Raw genomic sequence first — 13,484 nt, 5'->3', positions numbered from 1 at the left:
AATTAATTCTCAATTAATATATGATGTATATTAATCAAATAACATTATTATTCCTTTAATATACTATTCTCAATAATATCTCTTATCTCTTAACAAATCTTCCTGTCAAGTTGCTATGGTGAAGGCAACCTAAAAGGACCATGCACAATCGGGTCAAGTAATTACCAAATATAGTTACAGCCTTAGACACTAATCCAACACTATTACCATAATATAATCATACCCATAAGTTCCCAACCTTTCAAGGTATCCCATAAACCAACTAATCAAACCCTGATCAAAGTCAAAGTCATTAGTCAAGGTCAACAGTCCATGTTGACCCTAACTCGCCGAGTACCCTCGGCTACTCACCGAGTTCCTTGAAGTACTTGCCCACTCGCCGAGTCACCGGAGTGACTCGTCGAGTTCCTTCGGTTTATGATCAAAACCTTAAATCCACTCGTCAAGTTTCCTTCTTGCAACTCGACGGTTACACACGCATACATAAATTGGGGAAACCTCAACCGACTCGCCGAGTTGTTCATCCAACTTGTCGAGTCTACAACAATCTTCATCGGACTCGTCGTGTTGTTCATCCAACTCATCGGGTCCAGGCTCATCTTCACGAGACTCGCCGAGTCAACCTTGCAACTCACCGAGTTCCTTCAGTCCTTAAGCCATAAAAACTCTTTTAAGCCATGCAGTGGCTCCAAATTACATATCCAAGCTTCTAAGGCATGCTTTTCACGTAAAGTTGCAAACTTTACGTGCATGCATAGCTACAAAGGCTCGAAATGTCAAATCCAAGCTCACAATGGGGTTTCATACTCAAAGAGGCTTCATACATGACCAAATTCGGAGCTTTATGACTCAAGAACCCAAGAAGGGTCCGGATCTGAAGTTACTACTTCAGATGTAGCTCATATCCCACATTATCATCTCAACCAAACCATAAAAACCTTAAATCTCAACCAAAAGAGGTCTAGAAGGAAAATGAAGTAAAGGTGACGACTTGATACCTCCAAATGATGCTATCTATGGTAGATTTATGATTTCCCACACTTCCTTTCCCCTAGCCTTTTGTCCTCCAAGCTCTTCTTCTCAAAAGACCTCCTCTCCAAACATTTAGACACACAAGAATGAAGCACCACACGAATCAGGATTATTTGAGCTCATAACGGACTGCAAAGAGGCCATAGGAGGCTTATGCTTCCTTAAATATGGTGCAAAAACCCGGGATTTAGGGTTTCATCTGCCAGCTCCTACTCGTCGAGTCCCTTCATGGACTCAGCGAGTAGGCAACTAAATACGCGTCCCCAACCCGATGCTACTCAGCGAGTAGGACAACCAACTCGTCGAGTAGACCTCAAAATCAAAGAAATTCATATTTAAACAATACCTGAGAATCGCGGCGTTACACCGCGGCTATCATAGTCGAAGGAGGAAATCTGACAAACGATACGCTCACTCTTTCAGTGCTCCTCCTTCATAGCCTCCTGCTGAGCCTCCCGAATCCGCTACAAAAGCAGAGCCACTACTTTCATCCTCAGGCAGATGTCTCTGATCAAGGCCGCGAATGCCTTGCGGCTAAGTGCATCGGCCACACCATTGGCCTTGCCCGGGTGGTAGAGGATCTCACAATCGTAATCATTCACCACGTCCAACCACCGTCGATGTCTCATGTTCAGATTTGGCTGGTCCAACAAGTACCTCAAGCTCTTGTGATTCGTGTAAATGGTACAACGGACCCCATTGAGGTAATGTTGCCAAATCTTGAGGGAAAAAACAACCGCCCCTAACTCCAGGTCATGCGTCGGGTAATTCGCTTCGTGAGGCTTCAACTGCCTAGAGGCGTAAGCAATGGTGTTCCCTCTCTGCATCAACATTACGCCCAAACTCGAGATAGACGCGTTGCAATACACTATGAAATCCTCAATGTCCTCTAACAGAGCAAAGATCGGCGCCTCGCAACAACTTCTTCCTCAAAGTCTCGAACGATGCCCGTTGCTTGGGCCCTCAGTGAAATACAGTATCCTTCTTCGTCAGTCGGGTCAGGGTACCGCTATGTTGGAGAAATCCGGAATGAATCTTTGATAATTTCCTGCTAAACCGAGGAAGCTCTGAATCTCTGATGGAGACTTTGGAACCTCCCATCTCATCATGGCCTCCACCTTGGCGGGATTGAACAAAATACCGTTTTGTTTGAAAAGGTGCCCCAGAAACTGCACCTCACGCAACCAGAAATAGCACTTATAGAACTTTGCATACAAGCTCTCCCTCCTTAGGATATCCAACACATATCGCAAGTGCCCCTCATGCTACTCCTGGATCTTGGAGTAGACCAGGATATCATCAATAAACACTATCACTGATCGGTCTAACATCGGCCTACACACACGGTTCATGAGGTCCATGAACATAATCGGGCCATTGGTGAGCCCAAAAGGCATCACCACAAACTCATAGTGCCCATATTGAGTCCGGAAGGTTGTCTTCTACACATACTCATCCCTGACCCTCTTCTGGTGGCACCATGAGCGCAGATCAATCTTGGAAAACTCGCCAAGTTGCTCTGGAGACTCGGCGAGTTGAGTCGTGGTGGTCATGCGATTCATGCCAGGTGGAACTCATTGAGTTAGGGAAGCACTCGACGTATTAAGAGAGGATCCAGGGGATTCAGTGGACACGTATAGACTCGTCGAGTCGCCATAGTGCACTCGCCGAGTCTGGTCAAAGTTGATCGTTGACTTTTGTTGACTTTTAGGGTTTGGTCAGCGATGTGGCCTTTGGGCTAAGAGAGGGGTAAAATGGTCTTTTAACCTTAAGAGGGTGCCAAGAGAGGGTTGATTCTAGTCTCGAGAGTTATATTCATGAGAGTATTTGCCTTATGTGTTAGGCGGTGGCGAGTTCGAGATCCAAGTGTGGGGATATCTGCTTTCTACTTGCCAGGTGAGTCTTCTCACTATACTTTACCTAGAGTGGTAACAGAGTTATGTGACAGAGTTATTGTATGTGACGTGTGGCACCGCATTACTTCTATGTGATTTATGTTGTGTGTATATTAGAGATAGGACCAGATGGTCCATAGAGTTAGGACCAGAGGGTCCGCAGAGTTAGGGCCCAAGGGCCCATAGAGTTATAGCCTCGAGTGGCTAATATGTGCTATATGTGGTGTTTTTCGTATTATGTGCCAGTATATTTGTATGCTATTTATATGTTGAGATTTATTGTGAGATGCAATATGCATGATTCAGAGTTAGGACCCTTGGGTCCAAAGAGTTAGGGCCGGAGGGCCCACAGAGAGCTGGGACTGGAGGGTCCCACTGAGACACACTGACCGGAGGGTCAACAGAGTTATGGCCTCGAGTGGCTAATATGTGTTAGAGTGGTATTTTGGGGAACTCACTAGGCTTCATGCTTACACTGTTTTGTGTTATGTGTTTCAGGTTATCACAGTATCACGGGACGGCACCGGCTCGATTGTACACACCAGAGAAAGAGTCATATTTTGAGGATCCTGGTTTATCATGCAAGTGAAAATGGAGTTATGTTTTTGTAAATTAAACAAAATGGAGATTTTTGTGAAAAGTGTTAAAGAGATAAACGATTTTAAATGAAAATTTTATTTTCGAAAATTTCGGTGTTACAAGTTGGTATCAGAGCCTTGGTTTGAGGGATTCGGATGCACCTTCGGGTAAATCTGGACTCAAACTGAGGGAGTAAGAAAAATTTTCAAAGAAATGATTTCCTAAAGGTGAATAAGAGTTCAAAGAGAAAGCGAGAAAGAGCAGTGTGTACAATCAGCCAGAGCCCGAACGGTGATTTCCCAAAATACAATTACATTTGTGTTATGAGATATTCATGATGCACTTTATGAGATATTATACATGCTAGAGATAGGCTAGGTACTTCATATCTTAGGACTAGAGTGGCCTGATTTGTGATGCCTTAGCCTAGGAGTTGTTGTTATATGTGATGTGCTTTTGAGTGTGAGTGAGAATATTCAGTTGAAATCCTTTTAGGGGAGTTGAGTAGAGGAGTAATCTAGGAGAGACGCCTAGATGAGAGTTGTGGTGCTTATCAAAAGAATAGTTAGAACCCGCGAGGGGTAGAGTTGCAGAGTTCGGTGGTACTTTTGAGGAAGAGCAGAGCAAGCAGAGTTACCACCCAGAGTAAGTCTATGTATTCTTCGATGCCCGAATGCTGCTTGCTTCGTGCTTTGTGGAACTCTCGATGATGGGAGTCAACTACCAAATGAATATGACGATATTCAAGAGGTAGATGACTGGCATCATTAGGAGTTCTTCAGCAGCTGATGGCGGAGAAGTGGGAGGACTAAGGAAGAGCCTAGGGAGTGACCTTATCCATATGAGTACGCTGGCGGAGTAGAGTATTTCGCTGAGGAGCGCGCACGCGTGGCGGGATTAGTAAGCGAGAAGGTTGAGCAGCTATTTAGGAGCTCTGGATTGGTCCGTGTGGAAAGTATGGGTAGATGTGGCAGGTAGTATGGGCCCGTACTACCGAAAGCAGAGGACCCATACTCGATACAGGGGGTATCCTGGAGGTTCTAAGGAGCAGATTGAGGAATGATGTTATGGTTCGAGTACAATACATCGGAGCAGATTAAGGAGTGATGTTATGGTTCGAGTACCATACATCGGAGCAGATTGAGGAGTGATGTTATGGTTCGAGTACCATATATCGGAGCAGATTGAGGAATGATGTTATGGTTCGAGTACCATACATCGAAGCAGATTGAGGAGTGATGTTATGGTTCGAGTACCATACATCAGAGCAGAATGGGGAGTGATGTTATGGTTCAAGTACCATACATCGGAGCAGATTGAGGAGTGATGTTATGGTTCGAGTACCATACATCAGAGCAGATTGAGGAGTGATGTTATGGTTCAAGAACCATACATTGGAGCAGATTGAGGAATGATGTTATGGTTCGAGTACCATACATCGAAGCCGATTGAGGAGAGATGTTATGGTTCGAGTACCATACATCGAAGCCGATTGAGGAGAGATGTTATGGTTCGAGTACCACACATCAGAGCAGAATGGGGAGTGGTGTTATGGTTCGTGTACCATGCATTGTAGCAGATTGAGAAGAGACATCAGGGGCTGAATACCATGGTTCCTAGCAAATGATGCTAGCGATCCTCCGGTTATCTGATCAGGATTGAGTAGTGGAATTTGGACGCGATGGGTTTTAGGCCTAAGGGCCATGATTGAGTCCGAAGAGGCATCCCTTGAGAGGGAGTTCGGGAGCATTTCAGAGTACCTTGGTAGAGAAGGCATTGCGGACTGAGTGAACAATCATCCGAAGGAGGAGATGTCACCTTCTGTGACTTGTTAGGTGTTATTTATGTTTCCTGTGGGAGAAGGAGAGGCGTGAGATTTCAGTTTTGGGTTTAGGAGTAAACCCTACAGGTTGACATTGATGTCAATGTTTTCCACCAAAGTATTAGGCAGCGTGTCTGCTATGAGGAAGTTATCTACCATGAGCAGGTAGTCAGTGGGGACTAAGATGGTCAAGGACCACATTACATTGAGTATAGTAGGGCGTGTGGTAGCGGTATCAACGGGTAATCCAGTCGAGTATATCAGAGCGGTGGCTCTTCTGTCTATGATGGGTCTTGAGCATGGAGGTGGAGTCCTTGTTCTCGTGAAGATTCACGTGTTGGAACGGGGGTTGAGAAGTCGAGGATGAGGAGTATGATGATTTATTGTCTCAGTCTAAGAGTCAGTGATAGTACTGGACAGTTGGGAGGTTCAGTATTAGGAGGGTATGAGGCTTCGGATGGATAGAGGCGGTCATGATGAGAAGTTCCTGAGAATTTCTTCGAAGATTAGGGTATTTGAGGTTTCTTGATCTCTACGTGGGGAGATCATTGGGTGTTAATGGCACCTTCCAAGCGTAAGTGCGATGTTTCTGGAGAAAACCGTATGTGGGGTAGAGTGTTGATGCGTCAATTGGTGATGGTTCGAACCCTGAGTGGGGGAGAACCGGGTTTTTGAGGGAACCAGAGATTTGTGCAATAGCGGTTAGGGGTTGGACACCGAAACCTGCGGCTCGAATTCATGGGATCAGGGTCATGGGTAATCAAGGAGGGGAAAAGGGTTTCGGAGGATCGTCAGCGTGTTCTGAAGCATTAGCGCTTTCTTTTGTATTCCGATTGAGTGTTTGGATACACTGAAGTTGCGTATTGGGTAAAGTGGAGAATTATTTATGGAGATCAGAGGAAAGGTATTGTTGTATCTGTATGGTGCTGGGGATAGGAGATCATTGGTTGAGGCAGGACATGGTGATGTTCTGTAATGGTGTTCCGTGGTACCCGAGTATTATGTCCCGATTTCAAAGTTATTTAGAATCTTGAGTTTGAGACGACTAGTGGTGCATCATGTATCCACGGTTCTAGTGGGAGCCCTTCGAGTATTGGCATCCAGAGGGATTATTTAAGAGAGTGGATCTCCGCAAGGGTAGGCATTTTGTTATGTCGATTGCCTCCAGAGTCTGTGATGCATATTCGGGTCAAGTATGGGTAGCTACCTATGATAGTCTGCGGAGCATGAGTTAGTGGAGGTAGAGAGTGTTGTGATACTGCGGGGAGCTGTAGTACTCACTAGTCAGAGGGTGTTGTGATACTACGGGGAGCCGTAGTACCCACTAGTCAGAGGGTGTTGTGATACTGTGGGGAGCCGTAGTACTCGCTAGTCAGAGAGTGTTGTGATACTGCGGGGAGCCGTAGTACTAACTAGTCAGAGGGTGTTGTGATACTGCGGGGAGCCGTAGTACTCACTAGTCAGAGAGTGTTGTGATACTGCGGGGAGCCGTAGTACTCACTAGTCAGAGGGTGTTGTGATACTACGGGGAGCCGTAGTACTCACTAGTCAGAGAGTGTTGTGATACTGCGGGGAGCCGTAGTACTCGCTAGTCATTGAGAGGTCATCATGATGTTGCGCGGAGCCATAGTACTCACTAGATGGGAAGAGAATGTGATGATGGAGTGTTCTTCGATCAGTGTATGATGTGGAAGAGTTTTGGGCTTGAGTAGCCCTAGTAGTGAGTTTTTGGAGCCTGGTTGTTGAACCAGGGGTGAGACTGGGGTCTCCGTCTCTGTCGGGAGATTCGGCGAGATGCGCAAGGGATATGCGCAGCAGACACCAGAGATCAGAGTTGAGACGATCCTCAGTTGGATTGTATTTTTTTCATAAGGAAAAGAGAATTTCGTGACTTGCGTGTCACTGGGCCAGGATAGTGGTCACGGGGAGGAAGTTAGTGGGATATTTGGATCATGATATGGGTGACCTTTGGAGGCTCAGCTATGGATTCAAAAGCTGACTTGGTGCTCAGTCTCGAAGAGGGATATGAGAAATGAGCTAGAGCTTATCATGGTGATGTCTGAGGACACTTCAGAGCGAGCAAACGATTCAGACGCTCGAAGACATGCTTCGGGCATGTGTATTAGATTTCGGAGGGAGTTGTGGCACGTATTTACCCTTGGTTGAGTTTTCCCATATCGACAGCCATCATTCGAGCATTGGTATGCCACCCTTTGATCTGTTGTATGGGAGGAGGTGTCGGACCCCCATTTGCTGGGGAGAGGTCGGGCAACGTGTTATGGGTAGTACGGAGATTGGGCTGCAGACGACTGCGCAGATTCAGCAGGTCAGGCGGAGGTTATTGACTGTTCAGAGTCGTCAGAAGAGTTATGCGGACAAGCTTCATCCGAGCTCGAGTTCCAGATTGGCGACCATGTGCTCCTGAAGGTCTCTCCTTGGAAAGGAGTGATTCGATTTAGGAAGAGGGGCAAGTTGGAACCCCGATATATTGGTCCATTCAAGGTGGTCGCGAGGGTAGGCGGGGTAGCCTATCGTTTGGAGTTGCCAACAGAGTTGGGTCAGATTCACGACACTTTCCACGTGTCGCAGTTGCGAAAGTACGTAGCCGCCGAGTCAGTAGTAGTGCCACTAGAGGATATTCAGGTGGATGCGAGCCTGAATTATGATGAGAGACCAGTGGCAGTCAGGGATCGAAAGATTAAGGTTCTGACGAATAAATAGTTGCCACTGGTGCAGATCCAGTGGCAGCATCGGAAAGGGTCAGAGTTAACTTGGGAGCCAGAGCGTGAGATGCGTGAGCAGCATCCGGAGTTATTTGCAGAGCGAGACTTCGAGGGCGAAGTCTAATTCTAGTGGGGGAGAATTGTAACACCCCGGATTCCCAAGTATTATTTTATTCTTTATTTTTGGGTGATTGTGAGGAGACTCGGCGAGTTGGAGTCCAAACTCGCCGAGTAGGATCACGGTTTTGTACGCGGGTTCGCGTCCGGACTCGGCGAGTCCACGCTGTTTAATGAAACCCTAATTTCCAGGGTTGGAGACCTATTTAAAGGGGTTTATGGCCTTCATTTGCGGCCACCAACCCCTAGAGAGAAACCCTAAAGATATTTGAGCGTTTTGGGAGAGAGAAGAGGCCATTGTTGACCCTTGAAGCTTTTTTTGGCAAGGCAAAGGAGCTTCTAGCTAAGATAAGGCAAGGGAGGTGGACATCTTTCGATTTTGGAGCTCAGAGCATCATCTTGGAGGTATATTTGGCTCCCTTTTTCTGTTGTTATGTTGAACATGGGGGTTTAGGGTTTCTTGAGCCCTTTGTTGGTTAGACTTGATGTCCATTTCGTCCCTATTTGTGATGAGGCTTGAGAAGAGATCCATAAAGGTCCAAAGAAGCTTTATTCCTTAAGCTTTATGAGGGTTCATGAGAGTATTGACCTAGAGCTGTGAAATATGGGGCTAAAACATCATTTATGAGCAAATAGTTGTTGTTTGAGCACCAAGGTTTGGACTTTACGTGATTATCATGCCTGGGGAGGCCAGATCTATGATTGTATGGAACAGATATGACCTCAGAAGTGATTTTGAGTTTATGCATGGCATGGACTCGCCGAGTCTGAAGAACAGACTCGGCGAGTAGCATGAAGCTTGCCCGTAACCACTCAGCAAGTGGTCTTGCCGAGTTGAGGGGCCGACTCAGTGACTCAGGGAGAGTCAAGGGGTGGGGCTGAGTTAAGCCTGAACTCGCCGAGTTGTTCTTGAGACTCGACGAGTTGAGTCGTGGTGGTCCCGCGATTCATGCCAGGTGGAACTCGTCGAGTTAGGGAAGCACTCGACGTGTCAAGAGAGGATCCAAGGGAGTCAGTGGACACGTATAGACTCGTCGAGTCGCCCTAGTGCACTCACCGAGTCCGGTCAAAGTTGACCGTTGACTTTTGTTGACTTTTAGGGTTTGGTCAGCAATGTGGCCTTTGGGCCAAGAGAGGGGTAAAATGGTCTTTTAACCTTAAGAGGGTGCCAAGAGAGGGTTGATTCTAGTCTCGAGAGTTATATTCATGAGAGTATTTGCCTTATGTGTTAGGCGGTGGCGAGTTCCAGATCCAAGTGTGCGGATATCCACTTTCTGCTTGCCAGGTGAGTCTTCTCACTATACTTAACCTAGAGTGGTAACATAGTTATTGTATGTGACGTGTGGCACCGCATTATTTCAATGTGATTTATGTTGTGTGTATATTAGAGATAGGACCAGATGGTCCACAGAGTTAGGACCAGAGGGTCCAGAGTTAGGGCCCAAGGGCCCATAGAGTTATAGCCTCGAGTGGCTAATATGTGCTATATGTGGTTTTTTTTCGTATTATGTGCCAGTATATTTGTATGCTATTTATATGTTGAGATTTATTGTGAGATGTGATATGCATGATTCAGAGTTAGGACCCTTGGGTCCACAGAGTTAGGACCCTTGGGTCCACAGAGTTAGGGCCAGAGGGCCCATAGAGAGCTGGGACTGGAGGGTCCCACTAAGACACATTGACCGGAGGGTCAACAGAGTTATGGCCTCGAGTGGCTAATATGTGTTAGAGTGGTATTTTGGGGAACTCACTAAGCTTCGTGCTTACAGTGTTTTGTGTTATGTGTTTCAGGTTATCACAGTATCACGGGACGACACCGACTCGATTGTACACACCAGAGAAAGAGTCATGTTTTGAGGATCCTGGTTTATCATGCAAGTGAAAATGGAGTTATGTTTTTGTAAATTAAACAAAATGGATATTTTTGTGAAAAGTGTTAAAGAGATAAACGATTTTAAATGAAAAATTTATTTTCGAAAATTCGGTGTTATAACAATCAGTCACTCGTTGGGTTCCTTACTTCACTCACCGACTCGCCGAGTCACCCGAGGGACTCGTCGAGTTCCTTGATGTTCACGGCCGTAAACCACCAACCGTACACCCTTGGCCATGAACCCTTGGCCGTGAACCCTTGGCCGTGAACCCTTGTCCGTGAACCCTTAGCCGTAAACCCTTGGCCGTGAACCCTCTCGACTCGTCGAGTCACCAGAGGGACTCTACGAGTTCTCACGTAATCGGTTCTTTCCAGTGGGATTTATGGTTTCAAACTTCAGATCCATACTCTCCTAGTGAAGATATCACGTAAAGTTGCAAACTTTACGAGCATGCATAGCCTCACATGGCCATAACACCAAAACGAACATTTAAACAAGGTTCTTATGCATGGAGAGGGAATGAGTTCAATAAAAGATGCAACTTTATGATATTTGGGGCCTAAGAAGGTCCAGATCTTGAACCATATCCTTGTGATAGGTCCAGATCTAAGCTTGCTTCCATGTCCTCAAAGATGGTCACAACTCTCAAATAGAATTTATTCTTAAGGTAACAGATTCATACCTTAAATCAATGCCCAAGACGAACTAGATGCTAGATCTAGTGTTTTCCTCTTTATACTTCTTCTTCAAGCTTGGAATCCTCCCCAAAATCTCAAGGATACACTCCCAATTGATCTTGCTTCACTTATAAGAGGGTTTGCGGCCGTAACATTCTTCTATGGTGCTAAGGGAGGCTACTGGGGCGGATAATGACATTTATATAGGGGGAAAACCCAAAATTTAGGGTTTTCTTTAAATAGCTTGGACTCGCCGAGTCGGTCTCGTTCCGCGTTTCATGATCTCACGACCCTACTGAACGAGTTGAACTCCCAACTCGCCAAGTCCATGCCTAAATCCTTTCCAATCCAAACCAGGTGTTACAAAGATATGCTTTTTTAAAGTTTCGTGATTAAACCGACACGACTATGTGTGTCGTAAAATACGAATCATATATAGATTACTTATTAACCTAATCACTCTAAACAGAAGTTGTAGTAGTCGTAAAAACAAGAAGGTCCGTATAGATAACATCCAAATCTGACTTCATATGAGGAAATTATGATTTTTCAAAGTTTCATCGCAGCAGTGTGCGACACAAAAACCGAGATTAAGATCAGTCAATTGTGAGGAAAAAAAATCTAAACGAGAATTGAAGATCTCGTCGATATGACACTGCTAATATAAAGACAATGGAGAACGTAGTCCGTATGAGGTACTTATGAATTTTACACGGTTATTAGCAGTATAATCTTCATAAACTGTTAAATTGATGACCAATTGAGAATTAGCTAACGGGGTCTAAATGAAAGTTGTAGTACTCATCGATAGCTACGCGTGGTTATAAAGACCATCAAAATGGAGATCGTATAAGAGATATATGAGTTTTAAAATATATGCGAATTTACCGCACATGAACGGACAAGAACGCGACATGTGGTAACAGGCGGCCCACCCAACCCCCTGACCATAATGTGCGGTATTCCTAGTAGGTGGGCATGGCGCGCTTTACTGCAATAATTGGATTGCATGTGTTTTGTTTCATTCCTCACCCTTTATTCACTCCAGAAAATCTCTGGACACCCCTCCCACCTCGAGTCCGATATTTCTAAGCCTTAGAGCAATTTAGCTAGGCTCTGGAGTATGTAGGAGCCCGACAGAAAAGAGCTTTCGGGTTGAGATTCTGCTCATGCAATTTCTGGTTTTCGCTAAAAATTTCATATAAGTTAGGCTACACTTACTACGCTTAAAGTGTAACTTATATTTATATTCATAGTCATTGTTATGAATCTATAATTAAGATTTATCAATAATTCAAGTCATATACTAATTGATCTACTTACGGGAGAGATGTCTAGAATGGTCATGTTGGCTTGGTTGTTGGATTTTAGAAAGGCTATACGGCGAAATAGTTATGCCTCCTAACTGTCTGAACTGTTTGATCCTTATTTTATAGAACTCTTGTTGTCTCATTTGGATTAGTGAAAGATCTAGATTTTATTACCAGATTGGCAAAGGGATTAATAAATTATAGTATTGTATGTTAATACTTGTTAAGCGTGTTACGTGCCAGTTGGATCACTAGTAGAATCACCCAGATAGTTGTTAATCGTCTGAGTAACTGTCCAAATGAGTTTTCTCGCTATACTATGTGATCCATTATATATCCTTTGTTTTTAGGATATTGTTGCCCTGTAGTATGCCATTAGGCTAGTTCAGTTAGTTGTCTGTAGTATTTGATTATTGTCTGCTCTATTGTTTATATGTGTTGATGTATTATGTGGGAGGTTGAGGGTGGACCAGCCTCGAACTGAAGGCTAATAGACTCCGGCGGACTAGCATTATTCTAAAGGCCAAAGTGCGAACCAGCTATTTGTTGTAGGCGAAAAGGGGTGGACCAGCTTCGTGCTGAAGGCCAAGGGCGGATCAACTTTATGATGAAGGTCATTATGTGTATGCATTGTATATGTATTTTGGTATATAGTATTTTTGGAATCTCACTAAGCTTAATGCTTACCCAGTTGATTATAAATGTTTTCCAGGTACTCCATTAACTCGTAAGAATATCAAGGTCTGGTTGTACACATGTGCATTCACAACATGTTTTCACACAATGTAATCATACTCTGATATATTTTAATAAAAAAAAATGAAAAATTTAGGTTGAAAATCAGGACATTACAAGAAACATGAATTCCAAACAAAAAGATCTAAAAAAACCTTTCGGACGCATTTGAAACATGGGGCCCTTTTCTTATTGAAAGTAAGAAACAATCTATGTTATCATTATCATATTAAAATTTGACTATCACTACAAGAAATAAGAGTATTACCGGCGACAGGCGTCGCCGCTAAAGGTCCAACATGTCGCCGCTAAAGGGTCGTCGCTGTTGGCTCACCGCTGATGCTCCATTGGTCGCCGCTAATGCTCCATTCGTCGCCGCTAAAGTTGCGTCGCTGCTAATGCTCTCCGTCGCCACTAAATGCGTTGCTGTTATTAATATATATTTTTATTCATACAAATACACATATACATACGGAAATACATAATACACATATACATACGAAAATACATACACATACATATACATAAAAATACATATACATATATATATATATATATATATATATATATATATATATATATATATATATATATATATATATATATATATATATATGATTGTACATACAAAAGCACATATACATACATAAAATACATTCAAAATACACATATACATACAAATACACATCCATATGTACAAACACAAAATACACATCAATG

This window comes from Lactuca serriola, chromosome 7 (assembly GCF_051521515.1).
Source record: "Lactuca serriola cultivar US96UC23 chromosome 7, Lser_US96UC23_V15, whole genome shotgun sequence".
In the NCBI taxonomy this organism is placed as follows: domain Eukaryota; kingdom Viridiplantae; phylum Streptophyta; class Magnoliopsida; order Asterales; family Asteraceae; genus Lactuca; species Lactuca serriola.
This window is presented reverse-complemented; position numbering follows the sequence as displayed.